Source organism: Medicago sativa, chromosome 6 (genome assembly GCF_051527215.1).
Source record: "Medicago sativa cultivar Bolivia chromosome 6, Bolivia_mono, whole genome shotgun sequence".
In the NCBI taxonomy this organism is placed as follows: Eukaryota; Viridiplantae; Streptophyta; class Magnoliopsida; order Fabales; family Fabaceae; genus Medicago; species Medicago sativa.
In genome coordinates, this window is record NC_140754.1 from 93,734,782 (window position 1) to 93,741,684 (window position 6,903).

The following is a 6,903-nucleotide window of genomic DNA, read 5'->3' on the forward strand; positions in this document are numbered from 1 at the left end:
TTTTTGTTGGGGGTTAGGGGGGATGCTCGATAAGTTAACTAGATTCATTGGGGGGAAATTTGTTCTGAAAAGGCGGTAAGAGGTTTGGGATTAGGAAAATTAAGGAATTTAATATGACGTTGTTGGGTAAGTAGTGTTGGATATTACATGTTGATCAGGGTGGGGAGTGGTACAAAGTTACCACATTAGAGAGGGTGGTGCAAACATGTCTAGTTGGTGGATAAGCTTATGGGGTGTTATAAAGAGGGTAGGTGCATAGGAGGCTGACTGGTTTGATTCTGGGTTTGGGTGTCGTCTAGGAGATTGTGAAAGTTCCTCTTTTTGGAATGATCATTGGTTGGGGTCTGTTACGTGTTAGATTTAGTCAGATTTTTTATTTGCATGTTGATTCTAATATTACAGTGGCAGAGATTGGGAGATTAGGCTGTTGTAGAGAGCGTTGAAAGTGGAAGAGGCTCTTGACCTGGGAGGAGGAACTGGTTGTGGAGTGTTAATCTTTGTTGGTTAACATTGTTTTTCAGGATTCAATTGTAGATACTTGGTTTTGGAAACTAGATTCAGTGCACGGTTATACGGTAAAAGGAGTGTATCATTTTTGTTGACTTATGATGATCAACAAGTACCAGCACCTTGTACAAATATCAGATGGACTAAAGGTGTGCCAATTAAAGTATCTGTTTTTGTGTGGATATTGTTGAATAAAAGACTTCCAACTAAAGATAACCTGGCTCAGCACGACATTGTTTCTCCATGGTCTTTGCATTTCTCTGGTGGTTGTGGTCTGGAGAAATCAATGAATCACTTGTTCTTGAATTGCAATTTCTTTAGGGAAATTTGGTATTCTATTTTGATGTGGTTGGGAATTCATAGTGTGCTTCCATCTGACATTGTTATGCATTTGCTCCAATTTGTTGGTGGCCATCATTTCAGAAAGGACGTATGCTTATGCTTTTAAATTATTTTGATGGCAAGTACATGGATTATTTGGAAGGAATGTAATGAATTTGTTGGAAATTCATAGTGTTCTTCCATCCGACATTGTTATGCATTCTCTTCAATTTGTTGGCGGCCATCTTTTCAGAAAAGACGTATGTTTATGCTTTTAAATTATTTTGATGGCAAATACATGGATTATTTGGAAGGAATGTAGTATATGGATCTTTTAAAATAAACTCTCAGACATTGCTCTGTTGATGGATAGGGTGAAACATTCCGGCGCGGTTGCCCTAGGCTTGTCCCCTAATTTCTACCACCCTAATTGGACCCCTTTCCCCCGGTGTATCTCTCTGCCAGCGAAACATTCCGACGCAGTTGCCCTAGGCGTGCCCTAGGTTGGCCGTGACTCTCTTTCTCTCTGTTCTCTCTCGTCTTTTTTTTGACTAATTTTACACATGTCCATGTATCTATTAGTTTGGCCTTTACAACAGTCTCAGATACCAATTAATACTATACCTACATACATACATACATATATCTCTTACTAAAAGAAAAAACCCTACATATATCTCTTTGTCAAAAATAGGGTAAACTGATATAAAACTAAATATTATAAATTATAATAAATATTTTTATAGTAAAAGAAATTAAAGTATTTACAATTGTAATTAAAAATTTAGGGTGAAATGTTGATGTTTTAATATAATAAGTAGAGAAGACTTTAGGTTGATGTTACAATAAAATTTTACATTTACCTCATTTCGTTGACACTAACGATGCCTAACTCTTTTTTAATTACAGATGTATAACAACTAAGTGGTTAACAGAAAATGACCAAGAACAGAAAAATAATAATAAAAATGATCAATTCTTTTTGACAGGAAAAATTAACTACCCAAATTTATTTAATCATATAAATGGTTACCTTTTCAGGCCTTCATATATCAGCTTAATTTTTCTCTTAATGCATTATCGTTTTTTTCAGCGTATCACCGTTTGGGAACTTGAGTGATCAAATAAAAAAAAAATCATATTTCATATTTTTCATTAGAAATATTTAAAATGAAAAGGATTCTGAAGTTGATACCATTAATTAATAATTAATGTGTTTTTTACTTCGTAGAGGCCACCGATTTTTTTCTTTTAAATAATTTATTATTTTAAAAATGCTATTTGGTGAGTATATTAAATCATACAAGCTGTAGAGTGAAATTATAAATATCGTTCTCATAAGAATCTATGAATTGAATGCCTATTAAAGCTAGTTATAGACTCGTAAATTGATAGGAGTTCAAGTAAAGCAAATTAAAATGATATAATATACTGTAAATGCAAGTGCCATACTATGTTTTTTTTTTACAATTTAATATATGCGAGTGCAAGTACTAGGTAAACAAATGGAAAATACTCTTCCCTAAAAAAAAAATTGGAAAATACTCGTATAGTTTTTTCACAAAATAATACTCATTTACATGCTTAAGGAGTTTTTTTTTTTTTTTTAAGGATACATGCATAAGGAGTTAGATGGTTATGTTATTTAATTTGTATGAGAAATCTGTTTTTATTTATATTTACTCATTTTTTTATAGGTTACTTTCATCAGAGGTATTCATTCAGGCGCGTCAAACACTAAACATGGATATACATCACTCATTGAAGTTCGAGCTTTGATTCAACATATTGTAAAATTCTACTCATTCCACTAAACTCAATTCCTATAGGTTTATATTTTTACCCAATACCCACATGCGGTCCTAAAAGTTTTGGTGTCATTGGTAAATCAATAAAATTGTGTCCTTTTAATTATTCAAATGTCTTTATTTTATATTCTTTGTTGCAAAAAAATCATTTATTATTATTATTATTATTCTAAAAAGGCTAAAGAAATATATTATTAAACCAGGAAAAACCATTCTAGCACAAGGTGTACGAAACAAAGTTGTTAATCCAAAAGATTACATTATACACCAAAACTGCTCAAACAACATAAAGAAAATAAAAGTTAGGAAACTACCTTTAAACACAACATAGGATGCAACCTCCAAATGAGGTAATTAAAATCAAACAAAACATAATACTCATAGGATGCAAAATATTCATGAATAAATAAGGTTCTTTAAGAAATATTTTTAATATAATTAATCAAAGTGAATTGGAAAAATAATTATGTATATACTACTAACTACTAAGTAAAGATGATAATTTTGATATCTCTAAAAATATGGTGCTCTAGATGGCCCGCTACTCCGGCTCATGTTTCGGGCCACCAAGTTTATTCATGATATATAAATATATATGAAATTAATTTGTTTATACTTATGGTTTGGAAAATCATTTACCAAAGCAGTCTCGGAGAGATAATCTTAGCTTGAAAATCTTAGATTCCACGAAGCCTCCAAAAGAGTGGTTACTTTTTTTTTTAAACATAAAAGAGTGGTGGTTACTTTAGGATTAGTGTATGTTCAAACTACCAAATAAACCTCCCTCAGTTCCTTCAAAAAAAAAAAAAAAACCTCCCTCTCAGTTGGCCACTATAGAGTCTAAAAATCCAAATCAAATACGCGAAGTGCATGTGTGCAACACATTCACATAAAATTGAAATCATTATCATTATATTATATTATATACTATAGTCTATCTGCATTTTTTTTGTTGTATTTTATCATGTATAATACTTACTTTAATTTGTTTGTTTCTGTTTTATAATATTTATATTATCTAACCTTATTTAAGTTTTACTTTCTTAAATTTAAATATAGTTGAAAAAAGGATTTTGTTGTTAAAGACAAATATGTAATTGAAAAATATTCATAGTTAGTTTTCAAATTCTCTATAATTATGGTGTAGATTTAAATTTAATATTATAATTAAAAAAAATTTGAGTAACGAAGGTAATTTGTCCATGAAAAGTTTCACTACCAAAAAAAAAAAATTGTCCATGAAAAGTTTGACAAAAAATAGCTACTTGTAAGTCAATTTTGGATTTGTCTTTATATACTATACACTAATCAAATCTGAAACACAAGTTGTGAGGTGAGTTAGAAGTTCTTATTATTTGAAAAAGAAGAGGTTGATCACTCTATAAGTGAGACAATCCTTAAATTTAATATCTTAAGGTTTGTTCATTTGTGGTGTCCAACTCACTTGTGCGATTGCTCTTCGTCCAATGTGGGTGATCACATAGGCTCACCTCGTGGACCAACAGTGGTATTAGAGTCGATGGTTCAACAAATGATTTTAAGGAAGACAATTCTAATGTGATATTTGATTACTTGCTTCTTATTGAAGAGAATGATTTTGTTAATATTTTGATAGTGCATTAAGTTGGGTGATTAATAATGATTTTTCGGTACATGTCACTTCCATAGGAGATATAGTATATTCATATACTTCACGTGAATTTGGTATTGTAAAGTTGGTGTTGGACCATGAGGGGGAGCCTCAGCAGGTTGGATTATCACATTAGGCTAATAAAAACCACACAAGTGATATTAAACACCACATCATCACCAAAAACTTTAAGTCATTCAATTTATGAATCATCTCCTTTATATGTTGCTCAACCTCATATTTTCCATCTAATGTGAGACTTTAACTCACACTTGACTCATCACAACAATCTCACCATCAAGTCTGAGACTCTCTTCATCCTTGATCCAACACAAAGAATCTCTCATGTTCCCCCATCAAGTCAAACTAAGTATTTGATAACCATTGTTGAGACTTCTTGAAGAGCCACACTTGTGTGGATTTACACATTGGAATAAGAGAAATCATACAAGTGGGATTGAACAACACATCTTCGTCCAAAACTTAAGCATTGGAATTTTGAACCCTCTAAATTATATGTTGTTCAATCTCAACTCTTCCATCTAATGACGGACTTTAATTCACAATTAAAACATCACAACTATTTTGACACATCAACATTTAATTTGGAGATGTCTAATATACCAAGCTAACTCTCAAGATAACTTGTTAACACAAAACACTTGAAAACTCACTAAAGGTTTTTTAATTATTGCAAGAGGTACAAAATAGTGTACCCCTTGCATGACAGTTGCAAAAGTATTTAAAGATGTTCATGTAGTTGAACGAGCTAAAAAATTGAATTTTTTTTAAGAATCCAAATGAAATATATTAAATCCAAAAACCATTCAAATACAAGGTGTGCGTAAAGCGAAATCAGCTCAGTTGATGTGAATACAAACAAAAGACAAAGACAAGAAGCCACCAAAAACAACGTCAAGAGGTGAAATAATCAATGCAGGACGACGGGTTAAACAACCAAACAACTCAAGTAAAAAGAAGAAGAAGTAGTTCTTTGAACGTTTAGCCACCACCAAGAATGCAACTTCATCCTTTCAATCGATTTCCCAATGGACATATTTATGTTGGACAAAATCCACAAATTTCGCTTCTTCCAGATGACAGATACAAGCCAACAAGCTCACTTGGAAGCAATGATAATATCCCTTCTGAAATAGACAAGGTCCGCCAAATTGTGTAGCAAGCATACAAGTATCAGTCAGAAGGATACAGGAAGTCCTCATCCACTTCAACACAGAAGGCCAAATACATCCAAAGAAATCACAATTGTAGAAAAGATGATCGATGGTTTCTTCTTTTCTGCAACCTCTTGGACACATCAAAGAACTTGAATAAAGAACTCCTTGCCGCACCAAATTGTCTGTTGTTAGGATCCTCTTATTATAAACTCTTCACACAAAAAGAGACTATTTAATAGTCACTGCTTTGTTCCAAATTAGGTTTGTAACAGGCACACGAACCTACTACTATTCCTGAGTCAAAATATGATAAAATCCTCCAACAGAGTAACTTTCTTATGGTTCATGTTTCTAAATCTACCTATCTGCTATGTTACATGCAATTAAATATTATCTGGCAAAAAAAAAAACACTCGATAACTTGCTCTTCCTCCCAAGCAAAGAGCCTCCTCCTCGATCTTGACCATGGTCCTCAGCCCCCCCAACCTAACCTTCGCATCCCCACCCCACTACCAAAATATTACTATCAACATGAAAATAAAATAAAAAATATCCAGACCTCAAAAGTCTCCGTTCTAACTAGGGATCATTCCAAAAAGAAGTTTTTTCGCCATTACCGACATGCCTCACCAAACCACAACCTCGCACCCCCCCCCCCCCCCCCCCCCCCCCCCCAACCCCCATAAATCCTTCCACCAAATAGACGCATTAATACCTCCCTCGGCCTCCTTCTAACCCATATTTTTAGCTATTTTTAGCCTTTGAATTATGACATATATATGGGATTGTTTCACATAAATTTTTGAGTTGGAAACGTCAAACATCATCCATTCATGGCATTTATTTGTCAAGATCAAACAAAAAAAACACAATTGCAATTAATAAACTTAATTTCTCCCATTGAATTGTAAAACGTGTATTTGTCAAAGAAACAATAGCAATGGATCAAACGTGGCATCCATATTACCAACTACCAATTACTGGCACTATCCAAACATGGAATAATGATGTAGAAAGTAAGGTTTTGCTAGAATATTCAAATGCTAACTACAAAACACAAATTGCATTATAAACCCTAAACAAAATAACTATGTCTCCTAGCTTACCGAGATGCAACTAATTCTTTGAAAATGTGGCTTCATCGTATGACAATTTTAATTTATTATATAGATAGTGAATCTTATTGAAGCTTCACATATGCATTTGTCAAAACGTTATATGCGATAATATCTTGTATTGAGAACCAACATGATGTTGGAAGAATTTGTAATGTCTTTCTTAAAAGAAAAACCTGAATTCAATTTTTTGGGTTGTGAGGGACAAGCAAATTTTGATAGTATGTCTAGATGACTTAATTAATTTTATAGTATGTCTAGATGACTTAATTTGTGAGACACACTAGAGGTTCACTAGAACCGTCATTATTGTAGATTAGAAAGAAGAAAAAACTTGTATTAAG

The 6,903-nt window shown here is 32.7% G+C and overlaps 1 long non-coding RNA gene across 1 annotated transcript; it reads left to right on the plus strand.

The window, feature by feature from the left end:
- Window positions 1-2,122: 2,122 nt before the first annotated feature.
- On the plus strand, window positions 2,123-2,742 carry LOC146918352 (uncharacterized). The gene is made up of 2 exons (XR_015016162.1): window positions 2,123-2,325; window positions 2,526-2,742. It is a non-coding gene; the product is annotated as an uncharacterized LOC146918352 (long non-coding RNA).
- Window positions 2,743-6,903: the final 4,161 nt, after the last annotated feature.